Source organism: Pelobates fuscus, chromosome 6 (genome assembly GCF_036172605.1).
Source record: "Pelobates fuscus isolate aPelFus1 chromosome 6, aPelFus1.pri, whole genome shotgun sequence".
Taxonomy (NCBI): Eukaryota; Metazoa; Chordata; class Amphibia; order Anura; family Pelobatidae; genus Pelobates; species Pelobates fuscus.
In genome coordinates this window covers 206,950,960-206,970,869 of record NC_086322.1, presented here as the reverse complement: position 1 = coordinate 206,970,869, position 19,910 = coordinate 206,950,960, and positions in this window count along the sequence as shown.

Below are 19,910 nucleotides of genomic sequence, written 5' to 3'. Positions count from 1 at the left end.
GGTTATAACAGAATGGCACAATCATAAAACAAAACATGGCAACAAAGAAAAAAAATGAAATGACCCCTGTTCAAAAGTATGCATACCCTTAGTTCTTAATACTGTGTATTGCCCTATTTAGCATCAATGACAGCGTGCAGACTTTTGTAATAGTTGTCTATGAGGCCCCAAATTCTTGCAGGTGGTATAGCTGCCCATTCGTCTTCACAGTGGGTTTGGTATTCTTTTCACTATAGGCCTTGTTGACCCCTCTGCAAACATTGCGCTTATGGTTGTGACTATAAAGTTCTATTTTGTTCTCGTCACTCCAAATTACAGTGTGTCAGAAGCTATGAGGCGTGTCAAGGTGTTGTCAGGCATAGTGTAACTAGGCTTTTTTCTAGTATTGGCGCAGTAATAGCTTATTTCTGGCAACTCTACCATGCAGCTTATTTTTGTTCAAATATCATTGTATTGTGCTCCTTGAAACAACCACAATGTATTTTTCCAGAGCAGCCTGTATTTCTCCTGAGGTTACCTGTGAGTTTTGTATCCCGAACAATTATTTTGGCAGTTTTGGCTGAAATCTTTCAGGTAGGCGTTCTAAGGGCCAGGAGGGTGGTGGGAGGGAAGGTACTAGGTGTTCTAGGGGCAGGGAGAGTATGAGAGGGATTTTTGATTCTAGGGGCAGGGAGGGAGGGGATATGGGGAGGATTTGCCCAGGTAGGGTGGTGGGAGGGAAGGTAGGCGTTCTAGGGGCAGAGAAGGGGCTCCCAGGGAGGAGGGGAGTTGGGGAGTATTTGCCCAGGAGAAAACTTAAGAAGCCATGTCCCCTAATATTTACTAATTCCAGTAGTTCTACAGACTCCCCCCTTTCAGCAAAGCTGAAAATTGTGCGCTGGGGGCTGCCATCATCAATAAAAAAATATATTTTTTTCTTGAACTGGATCATCGAGGAAGAAGGCTGCATGGGCCAGGATAAGGGACACAGTGAATTTTGATAAAGAGGTGTGCAGGTCTATCGGCTGTGTGAAGCACAGGTAAATACTATCACAAAATTATTCTTTATATAGTCTTCACCTATACAAATGTAGTTGAATTTGCAGGAAATTATAAAAACTAGGCCAAAGTAGCTTTTCTGGATTAAGAACTGAATAGAAATGTTCTTGCACATTCACCTTTATTTCCTTTTTAGTCATTAGACTCTCTTAAATGTAAAAAACATAAGCACACAATATATTCCTTGTTCCAAAAAATATTTATTAAAGGAATACTATAGGGTCAGGAACACAAACATGCATCCTCAACCTATAGTGTTAAAACCACCATCTAGCTCCCCTGGGCCCCTCATGTCTCCATAAATATAGCAAATATAGCAAATTCTTACTTGTATTCAAGCCTGAAGCTGTAGCTCTGCATGCTGTTTGCCTCAGAAAAACAAGCTGTCTGCTGACATCATCAGAAGTGTTGGCCTGGTCCAATCACAATGCTTATCCATAGGATTGTCTGAGACTGTCAAGGAGGAAGATCAGAGGCAGAGCCGGCACAATTCAAACACAGCCCTGGCCAATCAGGAGACACTGAATGTTTGGATACATTTTAGGCAGCCATAACCCAGGAAGGATCTCTAACAGCTATCTGAGGAGTGGCCAGTGAAGTTATCACTGGGCTGTACGGTAAACACTGCATTTTCTCTGAAAAGACAGTGTTTACAGCAAAAAGCCTGAAGGTAATGATTCTACTCACCAGAACAAATGCAATAAGCTGTAGTTGTTCTGGTGACTATAGTGTCTGTTCCAGTACCCCAGGTATGAAAGGGGTTAAAACCGTTTAGGATACTCCTTTCCCGAATGCGAAGGCAACTAACAATTACTCCAATCAGCCGAACAGTAACCATACGAATCATACACCCTCGACACATCTGAACGAGAATCACCATACAAATAAATCCCCCCAGGTACGAGACAAAGCTCTGTATTGAGGGTCAGCAGGAATCTGGTTTATTATGGGCTACCTGCTCGGTATTAATGCAGGTTTTCCACACTCCCCTAGGGGACCTGGTGGAAAACTGGGACACATATTGTACATTAGCCAATCAAAGGGTGGAAGACATAAACACTCCTCTTTTACTGTATAGGACCCTCCTCTCTGTCCTGGAGATAATTGGGAAGTAATTCAATTATCTCCGAGGACAGAGGCCAAACTCCATTTCATACAGAGTAATGAAAATACATAAAAATACATAATACAAGAACTACCGAACACAGTAGATACATTCAATACATCCCCAGATAGCTTGGATCTGAGCGCACATTATTACCGAATGGGGGTCAGATCCTATACACACAGTTCAATGGCCATGGAGTCAAAGTCTTTCACATAGTATTTCGTTATACGAATGGGCTCCATGGCACAGCTATCTGGGATAAGTCTATTCGTGAGAAGAAACTACCGAATGGACCGGCGTTCGTATGCTGGAGAAATAGAAGAAGGGAGGTCGGCGGCTTCAGAGGTGTTCGTGAGAAACAGTGGCCATTTTTAGTTCCATGAAATCATCGACGAACACCGCTGAGCATTCGTATGTCCAAGATGGCCGCTGCCTCGTGGTCGGCATATGAACGACGACCACCCAGTTGGCATTTGAACACAAAATTTTCGGTTCGCGAACGGTGGACGCGAACTTCCGCAAACGTTCGCGAAACGGTGAAACGGGCGAACAGCCATTGACTTCAATAGGCAGGCGAATTTTAAAACCCACAGGGACTCTTTCTGGCAATAGTGATGGAAAAGTTGTTTCAAGGGGACTAACACCTGGACTGTGCCATGCCGGAGGGGGATCCATGGCAAAACTCCCATGGAAAATTACATAGTTGATGCAGAGTCTGGTTTTCATCCATAAAGGGCATAAATCACCTAACATTCCTAAATCACAATGGATATGGATTGACACCTGACATATGACATATTGACACCTTGACATATGGATTGACACCTGTCCTCAGAGACCCTGATACACACTGACACAGAGCAGAATAGGGACTGTTCCCCCTACATAGGGTCACTTGGCAGATATGGATTGAAACCTATCCTAATGATCCCTGATACACACTGACACAGAGCAGAATAGGGACTGTTCCCCCTACATTGGGTCACTTGGCAGATATGGATTGACACCTACCCTAATGATCCCTGATACACACTGACACAGAGCAGAATAGGGACCTTTCCCCCTACATAGGGTCACTTGGAAGATATGGATTGACACCTATCCTAATGATCCCTGATACACACTGACACAGAGAAGAATAGGGACTGTTCCCCCTGCATAGGGTCACTTGGCAGATATGGGTTGACACCTGTCCTCAGGGACCCTGATACACACTGACACAGAGCAGAATAGGGACTGTTCCTCCTACATAGGGTCACCATTTTTAGACCAAGGCAGCTCATCTCATCAGGCCTTTTTTAGTAGAATGTATCGCCCACTGTCAGTCACTTCGGGATCCATCCCTCATTCATCTTAATAAAGGTGAGGTAATCTAGACTTTTTTGACCTAGGCGACTTCTCTTCTCAGTGACAATACCTCCTGCTGCACTGAAGGTCCTTTCTGACAGGTCACTTGAAGCGGGGCAGGCCAGAAGTTCTATCGCAAATTGGGATAGCTCAGGCCACAGGTCAAGCCTGCACACCCAGTAGTCATCGCTCCTCAGAGTGTCGATATCTGCAGTTAAGGCGAGGTAGTCTGCTACCTGTCGGTCGAGTCGTTCTCTGAGGGTGGATCCCAAAGGGCTGTGGCGATGCGTAGGACTTAAAAAGCTCTGCATGTCCTCCATCAACAACACGTCTTTAAAGCGTCCTGTCCTTGCGGGCGTGGTCGTGGGAGGAGGAGGATGACTTTCACCTCCTCCCCTGTTAGATTCCGTTGTGCTGTGACATCACCCTTATACGCTGTGTAAAGCATACTTTTTAATGTATTTAGCAAATGCTGCATCCTTTCCGACTTGTTGTAATTTGGAAACATTTCCGCCACTTTCTGCTTATACCGGGGGTCTAGTAGCGTGGACACCCAGTATAGGTCGTTCTCCTTTTTATATGAGGGTCCCTCAACAGGCACGACAGCATGAAAGACCCCATTTGCACAAGGTTGGATGCCAAGCTACTCATTTACCGTTCCTCCTCCTCAGTGATCTCAATGAAGGTATGTTCTTCCCCCCAGCCACGTACAACCCCACGGGTACCAGATAGGTGACAACGAGCACCCTGGGATGCCTGTTGTGGTTGGTCTTCCTCCTCCTCCTCAAAGCCACATTCCTCCTCTGACTCCACTTCCTCACAATCCTCTTCCAGCGATGCCGCAGGTCCAGTAAGCGATGCTGATAAGGCTGTTTCTGGTGGTGATGGTGACCACAACTCTTCCTCTTCCTCTTCACACTCATCTACGGCCTGATCCAGCACTCTTCGCAGGGCACGCTCCAGGAAGAAAACAAATGGTATGATGTCGCTGATGGTGCCTTTGGTGCGACTGACTAGGTTTGTCACCTCCTCAAAAGGACACATGTGCCTGTGTACTTATGCACAAAGCGTTGTACGATCAGATTACATACATGTGCCATGCACGGCACATGTGTCAACTTGCCCAACTTCAATGCCGCCAACAAATTTGTTCCATTGTCACAAACCACTTTGCCGATATCCAGTTGCTGCGGAGTCAGCCACTTTTCCACCTGTGCGTTCAGGGCGGACAGGAGTGCTTGTCCGGTGTGGCTCTCTGCTTTCAAGCAAGTCAAACCCAAGACGGCGTGACACTGCCGTATCCGGGATGTGGAATAGTACCTGGGAGCTGGGGGGGGGGTGCTGTTGATGTGGAGCAAGACGCAGCAGCAGAAGAGGACTCAGCCAAGGAAGTAATGGAAGAGGATGGAGTAGGAGGAGTAGAGGAGGTGGCAGCAGGCCTGCCTGCAAGTCGTGGCGGTGTCACCAACTCCTCTGCAGAGCCACGCATTCCATGCTTGGCAGCCGTCAGCAGGTTTACCCAATGCGCAGTGTAGGTGATATACCTGCCCTGACCATGCTTTGCAGACCAGGTATCAGTGGTCAGATGGACCCTTGCCCCAACACTGTGTGCCAGACATGCCATTACTTCCTTTTGCACAATCGAATACAGGTTGGGGATTGCCTTTTGTGCAAAGAAATTTCGGCTGGGTACCTTTCACTGTGGTATCTCAATAGCCACACATTTTTTGAACGCCTCAGACTCCACCAGCTTGTATGGTAAAAGCTGGCGGGCTAATAGTTCAGACAAGCCAGCTGTCAGACGCTGGGCAAGGGGGTGACTTTCTGACATTGGCTTCTTACGCTCAAATATCTCCTTGACAGACACCTGACTGTGGGCAGATGAGCAAGAACTGCTCAAGGCGAGAGACGGAGTGGCGGATGGTTGAGAGGGGGCAAGGAGGACAGCAGTGGTTGACGTGGCTGAAGATGCTGGACCAGGAGGAGGATGACGGCTTTGAGTTTGTGTGCTGCTTGTACTCATGTGTTGATCCCATAGGCGTTTGTGATGTGCGATCATGTGCCTACGCAAAGCAGTTGTACCTAGGTCGGTGTTGGACTTCCCACGATTCAGTTTCTTTTGGCACAGGTTGCAAATGGCATCGCTGTTGTCAGAGGCAGACACACATAAAAAATGCCACACTGCTGAGCTCTGCAATGACGGCATTCTGGTGGTGGACACAGCATGTGTTGATTGGCGTGCTGTCAGGCTGACCCCGGGTGCCGATACATGCTGTCTGACTGTGCCACTAACTCCTTGCGACGACCTCCCCCTGCTTCAAACTTGTCTCCTCCTCCTCCTCTCTGTCTCCCCATCTGAACTTTCACCCTGTTCTTCTTCTTGCCGAGCGGGCACCCATGTGACATCCATGGACGCATCGTCATCATCAACCGCTTCACTTGTCTCTGACAACTCAGCAAAGGAAGCAGCAGCGGGTACAACATCATCATCATCACACCGTACGTCCATGTGTGTAATGCTGCCTGCCTGAGACATATCCCTGTTATCTACATCCTCTGGCAATAATGGTTGCACATCACTCATTTCTTCAAACGGATGTGTAAATAACTCCTCTGACATACCAAGTGAAGCGGCTGTGGTGCTAGTGTTGGTGGTGGCGGCAGGCGGGTGAGTGATATCTTGAAAGGTGCCCGAAGCTAAGCTGGAGGAGGATGGTGCGTCAAGGTTCCGAGCGGAAGCTGTAGAAGATTGAGTGTCCTGTGTTAGCCAGTCAACTATGTCCTCAGAACTTTTCAAGTTCAGGGTACGTGGCCTCTGAAAACTGGGCATTATTCTAGGGCAAAAGGGAATCACAGCACCATGACCACGATGGCCCCTGCGGGGTGGCCTGCCTCTGCCTGTAATTTTTTGGGGGGGATTAGTGGTACTATGCGTGCAAGCTACTGTGAGACCAGATATTAGTGGCAATGTGCACTGGCAGAGGTTGGCAGAGTACACGATGTAGGCCTGACACACCCGCTTGAAGACAAGTAACTGCTATTCAATCTATAACAGTGAAAAAAAAATGTTTTGCTTTTAAATGCACTCTATTGTGACACCAGATATTAGTGGCAATGTGCACTGGCAGAGGTTGGCAGAGTACACGCTGTAGGCCTGACACACCCGCTTGAAGACAAGTAACTGCTATTCAATCTATAACAGTGAAAAAAGTTTTCTGCTTTTAAATGCACGCTATTGTGACACCAGATATGAGTGGCAATGTGCACTGGCAGAGGTTGGCAGAGTACACGCTGTTGGCCTGACACACAGACGCTTGCAGACAACTAACTGCTAATTAATCTATTACAGTGAAAAAAAGGTATTGGGTTTTTAAATGCACGCTATTGTGCCACCAGATATGAGTGGCACTGTGCACTGGCAGAGTACACGCTGTTGGCCTGACACACAGACGCTTGCAGACAACTGACTGCTATTCAATCTATAACAGTGAAAAAGTTTTTTGTTTTTAAATGCACGCTATTGTGACACCAGATGTGAGTGGCCCTGTGCACTGGCAGAGTACACGCTGTTGGCCTGACACACAGATGCTTGCAGACAACTAACAGCTATTCAATCTATAATAGTGAAAAAAGTTTTTTGTTTTTAAATGCAAGCTATTGTGCCACCAGATATGAGTGGCACTGTGCACTGGCAGAGTACACGCTGTTGGCCTGACACACAGACGCTTGCAGAAAACTAACTGCTATTCAATCTATAACAGTGAAAATTTTTTTTTGTTTTTAAATGCACGCTATTGTGACACCAGATATGAGTGGTGGCACTGGGCAAGTGGGCACAGTATCCACTGTGAGCCTGACACACAGACGCTTGCAGACAACTAACTGCTATTCAATCTATTACAGTGAAAAAAACATTTTTGGGTTTTTAAATGCACGCTATTGTTCCACCAGATATGAGTGGCACTGTGCACTGACAGAGTACACGCTGTTGGCCTGACACACAGACGCTTGCAGACAACTAACTGCTAATTAATCTATTACAGTGAAAAAAAAATGTTTTTAAATGCACGCTATTGTGACACCAGATATGAGTGGTGGCACTGGGCAAGTGGGCACAGTATCCACTGTGAGCCTGACACACAGACGCTTGCAGACAACTAACTGCTATTCAATCTATTACAGTGAAAAAAATGTTTTTGGGTTTTTAAATGCACGCTATTGTGACACCAGATATTAGTGGCAATGTGCACTGGCAATTAGATTACACAGGAAAAAAAAGCAGACTGATGTTCTTGCCCTAAAAAGGGCTTTTTGGGGTGCTGTCCTTACAGCAGAGATCAGATGAGTCCTTCAGGACTGTAGTGGACACTGAATACACTAGCCTAGCTATACATTTCCCTATCAAATGAGCAGCAGCTACACTTTCAAGGCAGACCCCACTAGACAGGTCCTACTCTGACCCTTTTCCTTGCTTCCTTGAGCTTCTGGTAAAAATATCTCTAATGTGACAGAAAGGGGTATTTTTTATATACACCCCTTTATACTTGTTAACCCTTAATAGGGAACACATGGGATGGGCGGCAGAATTGTAACCTAGCTGTGTGGTACAAAAAGTGAATACAAATACAAAAAGAAAAGTCCTGCGCTCACTCCCATCACTCCTGGGCGGCAGCAATGACTACAGTACACATCAGCTAATACATATAGTAACAAACAAAAGAAAAAAAAATGGCCACTGGAGGGATGCTCACCTGCCAACGTCAAGGCAGACCCCCCTAGACGGGCCCTACTCTCACCCTTTACCTTGCTTCCTTTGTTTCTAAACTATGGCAAATACTTTTTTTTCCCCCTAAAGTAAAAACTGTATTTTAATATTAATATATGTATTTAATTACATAAATTAATGTCAAGATATACTTATAATGAAAGTAATTATATATACCATATTTACTCGAATCTAATGCGCCATCGAAGCTAATGCGCACCTACATTTTTGAATGTAATGCTGGTGAATGTAATGCGCATTCATACAATAAGATACTACTATACAACATTGTTCTACAATCAAAATGTATAGTAAGTGGTATTTCAATTTTAGTGTTACATGCTATGGCTATTATTTCTTAAGCCCTCTTTCAGGAATTACATTTGCCTGTGTGATTTCGCCGGAATGAAATTCACTGTTGTGAATTCGCCAGAATGAAATTCACTGTTGTGAATTCGCTGGAATGAAATTTGCCTGTGTGAATTTGCCTGTTTGAATTTGCCAGTTTTAATTCACCTGTGCGTATTCTCCGGAAAATTTAGAATGCAATGCGCCATCGAATATAATGCGCATTAAAATTTTGGAAACTGTGTTTTCAAAAAAAGATTTAAGTAATTATGGTGTATGTATATGTATAATGTACAGTGGTGGTCTGGTGATCAGTGTTTGTGCGTTTGATTGTAAGCATATTTTTGTATAGAGTATGCATCTGCATGTAGGGGTGTTACTGTTGCCATTGGAATTCAGTGGTGTACTTATGTGTCATGTTTGCATTTGAATGCAGGGATGTGTTTGTATGTAGTGTTAGCCTTTTATGCAGATGTGCTTTTGTACACACGTGTTGGTGTTTGCATAGAATATTAGTGTTTTTAAACAGGGTATGTTTATATATAATGTTTGCATTTGAATGCATTGTGTGTTTAAATGTTGTGTGGGCGGTTTGCTGGTATGTATGCAATCACAACCTTATATATAAATACACAAATATACATACACATTAACACACAGACACACACACACACACACACATTCATATACACACTGAAACATACACACATAGACACACAGATGCACAGATACAAACTGGCACACTGGCACACTGACACACAGATACACATACTGGTACATGCACACACTGTCACACACACTAGCACACAGATACACACACTGGCACATACACTGGCACACATACACACACATAGTGATACATACACACACTTTAAGACACAGATACACTGACAGTTATATACACACACAGTGACACAAAGATACATACACAGGCAGATATGCATTGACACAAAGATGCACACAGAGACACACAAAGACACAAAGACTGATATGAACACACACATACAAACACAAACACAAAGACAAAGACATATATGTCATAACTTTTATATTTACAGCTACCTTCTTGTTAGCTTACCTTTTGTCTGCAGGTGGGTGGCATTCTTGAGGTGCTGCTGGCTGAGGCTAATGTGTTTAGCAGCAGCTCACTCCTTGCTCTCCCTTGTTCCCTATGCCACCTCACTAACAAGTGGCATGCTCTGTATAGCTGGGAGGAAGTAATTGTCTGTCACTTCTTTCCAGCTAGCCAATCAGTGATACCCATTAAGTGGCCCTAAGTGTATGAGCCATGTGGTGGGCAATTAATCAACTTAGTAGCTCATTATTTTTGCTTACAATACAAGCTTGGACAGTGAAGCTCAACTTGTTACTCAAAACTCTGTTTGTAGGTCGCGGTTTGACAACATGCTATAAAAGATAACTAATTTTTCTACCCTGAGAAACCTAAAACAACTGACTATGCAATGTTTTTATTCCAGACTATAAAGAACTGCTAGTCTCATAAAAATAACCATCTTGAGAGAAATTAAGTATGAACACAAAAAAATTGCTTTTGAATGGACAACAGAAAATGAAAAGGCAATAAACACTCTTATTAATGTTGTAAATAATACATATTTCTTGCCCAATGGAAATGTGATAAAAAGCTCATAGCTATTATCACATGTTCTCCACATGTTGCACATTTATGCACATGTGGAGAACATGTATGCAGATATGCACATTTATGTAATGAAACTAACGTGATACCTTTATGTTTATTATCTTATATTTACACAAATAGAATTAAAATGTACTCTTCTGGAAAAGGCTTTGACAGCTATTTCAATTACATTATTAAAATCATGAGTCATAGCTCAAGGACAACAGATTGTATTATTTACACCTTTTGCTTCACTAACTGCTCTTCAAAAAAAAACAATCATGGAAAGGAAGGCATTAAAAAGCTGTTGGCTCAAATGGTATGATTTGTTAGAAGATCTGCAATTGACTTTTATTCATGATAAGACATTAGCAACATTAGATGATTTTCCACCATCATCAGATTCAGGAAGAAAATGGGAAAGGCAGACACACTTTAATAATTTTTATAAAGCTATATTTTATACCGATTGATCTGCTGTTAATTATTTATCTGAAAAAAAATAAAAAAATCTGCAGATGGCGGCATAGTAAAATGCACACCAGGTCAGCCAGATAAGACATGGGCCATTCCTACTGATGATCATTTGGCACACTGTGCAGAAATATATGCATACACACATGCATTAAAAGAAAGTTTGTCAATACAGGGACCAGTTTTGATAGTGACAGACTCCGCGTATCTCGCAAGGTCTACTATGCAAGATCGCTCAAATTGTTTTTGTAGTGGAGCTCCAATACCTTGAATTACTGTATATTGATTATATTGAACATATGTCACCCCCTTGTGGTTATAAATCTGTTTTAATATGTGTTGATGCATGTACCAGGTTTACTTTGTTATATTTTGTGCAAAATGCTACCTCATGCACCACTCATTTATTCCTCAATTCCCTAGCAAGCATTGGTTTCCCAGGACAATACACTCAGATGGAGGTCCTGCATTTATTTAATAGGAATCCAAATAATGCATTTATTTCAAAATATGCCAACCGCATTTTGGTTACTCTGGGATATCAGTGACCATTCCCTAAGTAGTGGGGTTCTGGAAATGCTGCAGTTAAATGACTATTAACCAAGTTGCTAGTTGTTTGTCCCACACAGAGGTATCAACTTATTCCTATGGTACAGAAGGGCATTAATGACTTACCAATAATACAAATGGTAACACCATTTGAAATCAGGGCCGGACTGGGAATTAAAAGCAGCCCTGGAAAAAAATTATTTACCAGCCCCATAATGCGTCGCGCCAGCATAGTGTGCAGATACAGAGTTAGAAAAGAAAACTTAAAATAAAAAATTATTACTCCAACGTGAAAAAAGCACATCTAGGCTTAAAAAAAAGAGGCATGCCTTTGCATATAACCAATGTTTCAGTCCAACTACCATGACATATTAAAGAAAGCTTGGTAATCGGACTGAAATGGTGAATGTATGTAGGGCACAACTGTAAAAAATTACGTTATCTTGTTTGTTTTGAAGTCCTGTGGGTGCACTCTTCACTTTAAATATGTTATTGTGCTGGAGTATGCACCTAGCAACAAGACAGGCCCAATATCTGCTCATTACATATGGTACATATCAATGACATTTCTCTGTGTATTATGCATATATAAATGTACATTAATATGTGTGTAAATATATATATAATATACATATATATAATACACACATTAATATACATGATATATATATATATATATATATATATATATATATATATATATATATATATATATATATATATATATATATATATATATATATATACGGTATATATACCAGTGGCGGATCCAGAGCCTGATCTCAGGAGGGGCACTTACAGATTATTTAAAGAAATAATCAATGCACAATAACCACTACTGCTCTGAAACATCAACTTTGTTGCACATCATTGTATCATCAACAAAACTACATATCTTACCATCAAGACCTTCTGCAATATTACTAATAAAAATATTAAAGAGAATGGGCCCAAGTACAGATCCCCGAGGTACCCAACTGGTAACAATAGAATTAAACAATATTGGAATCCAAACTTAAAGATTGCAGTTTATTGATAAGCCTTCTATGTGCAACAGTGTCAAAAGCCTTACTGAAATCTAGGTAAACAATGTCTACTGCACCACCCTGATCTATTATTTTAGTTAGCCAATCAAAAAAAGCAATATGATAGTTTGGCATGATCTCCCTGTAGTAAACCCATGCTGTCTCTGATCTTGAAATCCATGTGATTTTAGATGTTCAACAATCCTGCCTTTTAACATAGTTTCCATTAATTTCCCCACTACTGAAGTTAGACTTACTGGCCTATAGTTGCCCGACTCCTCCCTACTACCGTTCTTGTGAATAGGCACAACATTCACTAATTTCCAATCTTCTGGGACTACTCCCGTTAGCAATTATTGGAACACAGTACAAATACAAATAATACCTAATTGACTACCTAAGCAATGGAGCAGAAGAAGAAGACTTCCTGGTAGTGTAAGAAACCACACTGGAACCATATTCTATAGTAATGAACTTTATAATGACTTTTGGTGGCGTGAAAATTTGATTTCAGAAGAAAAGTATTAATTAATTAGAGAAACCTTGCAGCAGTTAATGAAGTTAACATGATAGACCTACTAAAAGCAGAAGCCCTGCCAAGAGGATAGAATAGAAATGGTCAACAAAATCTTTCAGAGCCTTGACGCCATAGGACACTTGCACTAAATCATGATTTGCAGCTTTTTTAAAGGGATACTGTAATGCCATGAATACAAAGCTGTATTTGTGGCACTATTGCTCCCCCTGCCTCCCTCAAACCTGCTTCTCCCTCCCTCCCCCTGGTAAATTATGGGGTTAAAAACACTTTATTTATTTTGTCTCAGTGCCAATGTCCCTCAGCGCTGAGTTGACGCCCCGCCTCCACCCTGTGACGAGCTGGGTCTAATGTGCATGCACGACAAATGCTGTGCGCGCTTTAGACTTCCCCATAGAAAAGAATGGAATCAATGCTTTCCTATGGGGAAAACATCTGATGCTGGAGGTCCTCATGCAGAGCGTAAGGATGTCCAGATTCAGATACTGGACCAAAGGTAGACAGGCACTGTGGGAAGACTTAGAGCTGCAATGTAAACATTGTAGTTTCTATGGGACTGCAATGTTTTACATTGCAGCACTAAGTGCTCTGGGTACCTACAGTGTCCCTTTAACTGTACATATGATGTACATACCTGCAAAGCAAGGGACGCCTTATTCATAACCAGAGATATTGCTACAACAAGGAATCTGTAATGGCTCATATATTATATGTAATCTACAGTACCAATCAAAACTTAAATGGCTCCCTAAAATCATAGACCAAGGATTCTTACTGTATTTTGGCCTTCGATGATAAAGCAAATCATGCTATTTTTTTCCATGTATCAGAAATGTGTCAGTGACAATATGCAATATAATACAGATATTGTAACTAATGGATAGAAAACAAATGAATTTGTTAATTGCAAAGAAGGATAGACTTTGTGAATATCTGAAATGTATTTTGAAAATATTGTTAGAATGCCCTATGTAGCTGCAGCCTGGCCTACTAACTACCTCTTTAGACATATAGAAAAATATAGATGAATGTACATTAATGCCCATGTCTCGCAGCAAAAGGGAAATGCTAAACAATGCAGATTCCTTAATATCTATTAGATAATTACTTGTAGACCCAATCCTACAAGCAGTGGGCATATTTTCCAATGTTATCCATAACTTAGAAATTAAGTTAATTATATATATAAATATGTCCTGGCCATATCCATGGCAGCACAACAATGAGTAGCTCCTCCCTATCCTTAAAGGGACACTATAGTCACCAGAACAACTACAGCTTATTGAATTTGTTCTGGTGAGTAGAATCATTACCTTCAGGCTTTTTGCTGTAAACACTGTCTTTTCAGAGAAAATGCAGTGTTTACATTACAGCCTAGTGATAACTTCACTGGCCACTCCTCAGATGGCTCTTAGATATTCTTCCTGGGCCATTGCTACCTAAAATGCATCAAGCATTCAGTATCTCCTACCTCTGCATGCAGACACTGCACTTTCCTCACTAGAGCAGACAGGAAGAAATGAAGAAAAGATCATGACAGAGGGAGAGAAAATAAATCGATTAAAGAAAGGTAAGTTCGGCATGACAGTGCCGCTTTAATGTACAACTCTGCTATCTTGTACTTTCCCATGGCTTTACTTGCAGTAACTCTAGAGGTCGCAAGATTTGCCATCACCCTATTTCCTGCTGTGACCAAGGAATAGCAGGTGGGTAGGCACATAGCAAATATATGGGTGTAACCCATTCTACCCTTCATCGGTTTCATCTAAACGGTAAGAGTTTTCAGCTCATTTGAATTTCAATCAAACTTATTCCTAGACTTCTGTGTCTCTTATTTCTAGGCCTCTATGGCTTTTGGTATAGCCACTGGATTAATTATTCCTAGGCCTCTGTTGGGCCTTTTAATATAGCAGCTGGATTAATTTATTCCTAGGCCTCTATTGGGTCTTTTATTATAACCAGTGGATTCACTTATTTCTAGGCCTCTGTTAAGCCTTTAAATATTGCTGCTGTTTCACCTAAATGTGGCGAGATAGGTCAGTGGGCTATTGCTTTGTTAGAAGAATTTGTTCAACCTTTAGGGGTTGCACTTACAATTCCCAGGGTCAACTCAGCCCTTCATTCCTTTGAGGTAGATGAGTATCATTAAATTGGGTAAAAGTGACAATTCCCAGGATGCAATTGGAAACCAGAAAATATCTGAATGTCTCTTTCCTGGTTAAACATTTTGTTATACTTTTTCCTAGTGCCTTTTAATACAGCTGCTGGGTTCACTTATTCTAAGAGCCTTTTAATATGCATTTGCTGCTTTATTTACTTTTTCTAGGCCTCTGTGATTTTTTTACCTTGTGATGTCTCTTGTACATTCACAGCTATCTGCCATTTTTATTACATTATTATATGCCTCTATGTTTAGTTTTATGCATTCACTAGCTGTAGTATCCTATTTCTATGTCTCTGTACTTGGTAATAGGCTATTTGCTGTTCTGTTCCTCTATCTCAGTCTTTCGACCTGTTTTATTATAGGTCCCTAAGTTTCCATACTTACTTGGGTGCCCATGCAGTGCTGTATTGACTCCCCCTTTTAAGCTATTTTTTTTCCTATAATTTCCTATATTAAGTAAATAGATTTGTGTGCAGCTTTCATCTTATTTGAATTCTCCTTTTTGGTTTTGGTAAGTTTTTCTTCATTGAAGGTATATTACATATTTTTTCTGGATCTATCAATTTCTACTTGTTTTAGCAGAGATTTGCTTTAAGGATAAAAAGGAATATTTTACAGTTATGGATTCAGATCCCTCTGCTCCTGAAAAAAAGGTCACACTCTAAGAGACATAGGTAAGCCATTCTATTTTTTTCTGTCTTTAATAAACAAAATAGTTTCCCTTAATAATTGGAATACCCTATAATGATAGCTCTACGGGAAGAAAATCATCCGGATCATACAAGGGAAGTTGCCCTAAATGATCTTTTGTGAGGCATATGATAAGAGAGCCTCGTAAAAGTAAAGTCTCTGCACAAACTGTCTGAAAGTGGTGACAGGCCCAATTTACCAATGTTATGTATATTATGCAATATCAAACAGGAGGTATCTCAAGACGTCATAGACACTCTTAAAGCTCGGATCCTCTGTACAATTCCCAGAATGAATACTCTGAGGAATCCTTGGTGATGCATATATACAGAGATATGGAATCATCGGATGAGGATATTCAGCCTATTTCAGTAGTTACAGAATCCGCTCACGTGGACCATTTAATTTCCAGAATCTGCAGGTCCTTATGCCTGAAAGAATGTTTTAGTCTTTTAACTCTAGCCTTTCTTTTTGGATGTCAGATGGTGCAAAGCATCTTTTCCAGTTCCCGGTCTCCTTAAGATCCTTAATGGAGGAATGGTTCTACACTGAGAGAAGTTTTCAACACAAGGGAGTATCTCAGTCTTCACCCATTGGGATTTCAGACACTAGTACCTGGGACTCTCCTAAGTGGACAATGCAGTACTTAGACTAGCTAAATGTTCCAATCTCCATGTAAACAATGCAGGATCTCTGAGACTCCATGGAGTATAGATGGTCTTGATCCTCTCGAAAGCCTATGTGGCAGCTGGCACAGGCTTTCATCTTGCTGTAAGCTCTTGCCTCAATCTTTAAGGATCTAAGATTGGTATGAATAATTTGGAGGAGCATATCAGATCATTTTCCTTTGTATGTTGACAATTTACAATTTTTTTTATTTTTTATAATTCTTTATGTTTGTTGTGCAAATAATTACAATGAAGCTTGCAGTGCCACGACAGTGTCAAGGTTGAACTCCCCAACACACAAACTAGAGATCAAAGGAGGCAAGTACAGACAGACGTATTACCGGACCTTAAAGTGGCCGGACTTAACGTGAGGAAAATAGAGGTATAAGAATAGTCAGACGAGCCAAGGTCAGGGTTAGAGAGGTACGAGCAAGCGATAAACAAAGCCAAGGGTCAAAGGAGCCAGAGATAAGAATAACCAGAAAAAAGCCGAAGTCAGAAACCAAAGAAAGACAAGTACATAGAACACGCTCTCGGGCTACAATAAACCACGACAGGGCAAGGAAGTGATGTCAGAAGGAGGTTAATATAGGGTAAGGTGAAATCTTATAGGTAGGGACAGAATGAGGCAGGATATAAATAGATAGTAGTAATAGGCTGCTATCACTTTAAGGATTCCCGGGTGTCTTGCTTACCCCTGTCGGCTACCTACCACGCACGCGCACACCCCCGGACGCGCTCCCAGATGCACGCGTGCGTACGACGCTGGCCGGAGGTCTGCACTGCCTGGCAGGTAAGGATGGACAGCGGGACCGGAGCGGCGTAGGCCGAGAGGTATGACAGAACCTCCCCTGAAGGAATGCCTACTGGAGAAACACCAGAAGGGCGAGATGGAAACCTAGCATGGAACGCGCGAAGAAGCATGGACTTCAGAAGCAGAAACCCATGAGCGTTCTTCAGGTCCATAACCCCTCCAATAGACCAGGTATTGAAGCGACCAACGTGAGATACGGGAATCGAAAATGTGTTGGATCTCGTACTCCTCCTGACCATGAACCAAAACAGGGGGAGGGCAAGAATGGGACAGGGAATGACTGTTGCAAACAAGCGGTTTCAGGAGGGATGTGTGGAGGACGTTAGGTATACGGAGGTTCTTGGCCAATTCCAAGGCATAGGATACAGGATTGATCCTCCGCAAAATCTTGTAAGGTCTGATATATTTAGGAGCCAATTTCATAGAAGGAACACGTAAATGGATATTCTGTGTAGATAACCAGACCCTATCACCCGTAAAATAAGAAGGTGCAGCTCTACGGTGCCTATCCGAAAAGGATTTCTGAGTAAGTGCAGTCTTCTCCAAGATGGCATGAATCATTCTCCAAGTGTCTTGTATGGTAGACAAGTGCTCATCCAGAACCGGCATTCCCTTGTAAGAGAACGAAGCTGGAAGCAAATTCGAATGACCACCATAGGTGACAAAGAAGAGACCATTGCCAGAGGCAGAATGTTTAGCATTATTTCTGGCAAATTCAGCCCAAGGAAGAAGGTCAGCCCAGTTGTCCTGGAGTTGAGACGTAAAGCAATGGAGATATTGCTCAAGGCTTTGATTAGTTCGTTCCGCAGCACCATTCATTTGTGGATGATAGGCAGAGGAGAAGGCGAGTTCAATACCCATATCTTTACAAAAGCCCCTCCAAAACTTTGAGATAAATTGTGAACCTCTATCAGACACAATGACGTCAGGCATACCGTGTAGTCGTATTATTTCCTTGGTAAATATGTTGGCTAATTCAGCAGAAGATGGTAACTTTTTTTAATGGAATGAAGTGTGCCATTTTAGAGAAACGATCAACCAGAACTAAAATAACCACAAAACCCTTTGATGGCGGTAGTTATACAATAAAATCCATAGATAATTGTGACCATGGACTGACGGCAGAGGAAGAGGATGCAGAAGACCACATGGTACTTGAGGAGATAGTTTAGATTCATAAAAAAACATTACAAGATGATACATAAGCTTCTACTTCCTTCCTAAGAGATGGCCACCAATATTGTCGGGTAATTAAATCAATGGTCTTGGATACCCCCATGTGTCCAGCCATTTTGCTATAATGGTAATGGTGAAATACTTCCCCTCTCAGATTGGGAGGAACGTAAAATTTCTCAACAGGTTTGTCACTAGGCGCCCTATCCTGAACCTTTTGGATTTTGTGCAGAAGAGGGTAAGAAACCCTGGTTCTAGTTAAAGCAATAATCCTCTCATGGGGAATAATGGGTTCTGTTATGTCCTCCTCCTTATCGAGAGTGGCAAATTGTCTAGACAGTGAATCGGCTTTTGTATTACGATTTCCTGGTCGATATGAGATCAGATTGTTAAAGCAGGAAAGGAAAAGAGCCCAGTGTGCTTGTCTGGAAGAAAGCCTTTTATCGTCACTCAAATAGGACAAATTTTTATGATCAGTGAGAATCATGATAGGAACGGAAGATCCTTCAAGTAAGTGACACCATTCTTTAAGAGCTAGAATTATAGCCAATCATTTTCTATTACCTATATCGTAATTATTTTCAGCAGGTGTTAACTTATGAGAAAATAATCCACAAGGATTCAACAGAGCGGTTGGAGATGCCCTCTGGGAAAGAACAGCTCTAACACCGGTTTCGGAGGCATCAACTTCAAGGATGAAGGGTCTCGAGGGATTTGGATGTACCAGGGCGGGAGAAGACGCAAAAGCCTTTTTCAAGAGAGTGAAGGAAGCCTTAGCATCCATAGACCAATTAACATGATTATCTCCCTTTTTATTCATAGCAGTAATTGGAGCTATGATCTGGGAAAAGTTCTTAATAAACTGTCTATAATAATTAGTGAATCCAATGAATCCCTGCATGGACTTCAATCCAATGGGTAGGGGCAATTCAAGAATAGACGATAGATTTTTAGCGTCCATTTGGAAGCCATTAGCAGAAATAAGGTAACCCAAAAAGTGAATAGATATTTGATAGAATAAACATTTCTCAAGTTTTCAATACAAGCCGTTAGCAAGAAGTGTCTGTAATATGTTTCTAACCTGTTGGTGATTAGTTTGAATATCAGGAGAATGAATTAGTATATCATCAAGATATACAATAGCGCATGTGTGTAAATAATCCCTTAAAACATCATTGATTAGATCTTGGAAGACAGCAGGAGCATTACACAGACCAAAGGGCATTACAGTGTATTCATAATGGCCACTTCGAGTATTAAATGCTGCCATCCATTCATCTCCTTCTTTGATGCGAATGAGATTGTATGCTCCTCTAAGGTCTAATTTAGTAAAGACTTTAGAACCATGAAGCCTGTCAAAGAGTAATGTTATCAAAGGTATGGGGTATGCATTCTTAAGAGTAATTTTATTCAAACCTCTATAATCTATGCATGGGCTTAGATCCCCCTCCTTGTTAGAAACAAAAAAGAAAGCAGCTCCTGCAGGGAAGAAGAACGTCTAACAAACCCCTTACTTAGGGATTCCTGAACGTACTCCTCCATAACCTCATTTTCTATGTGAGATAGAGGG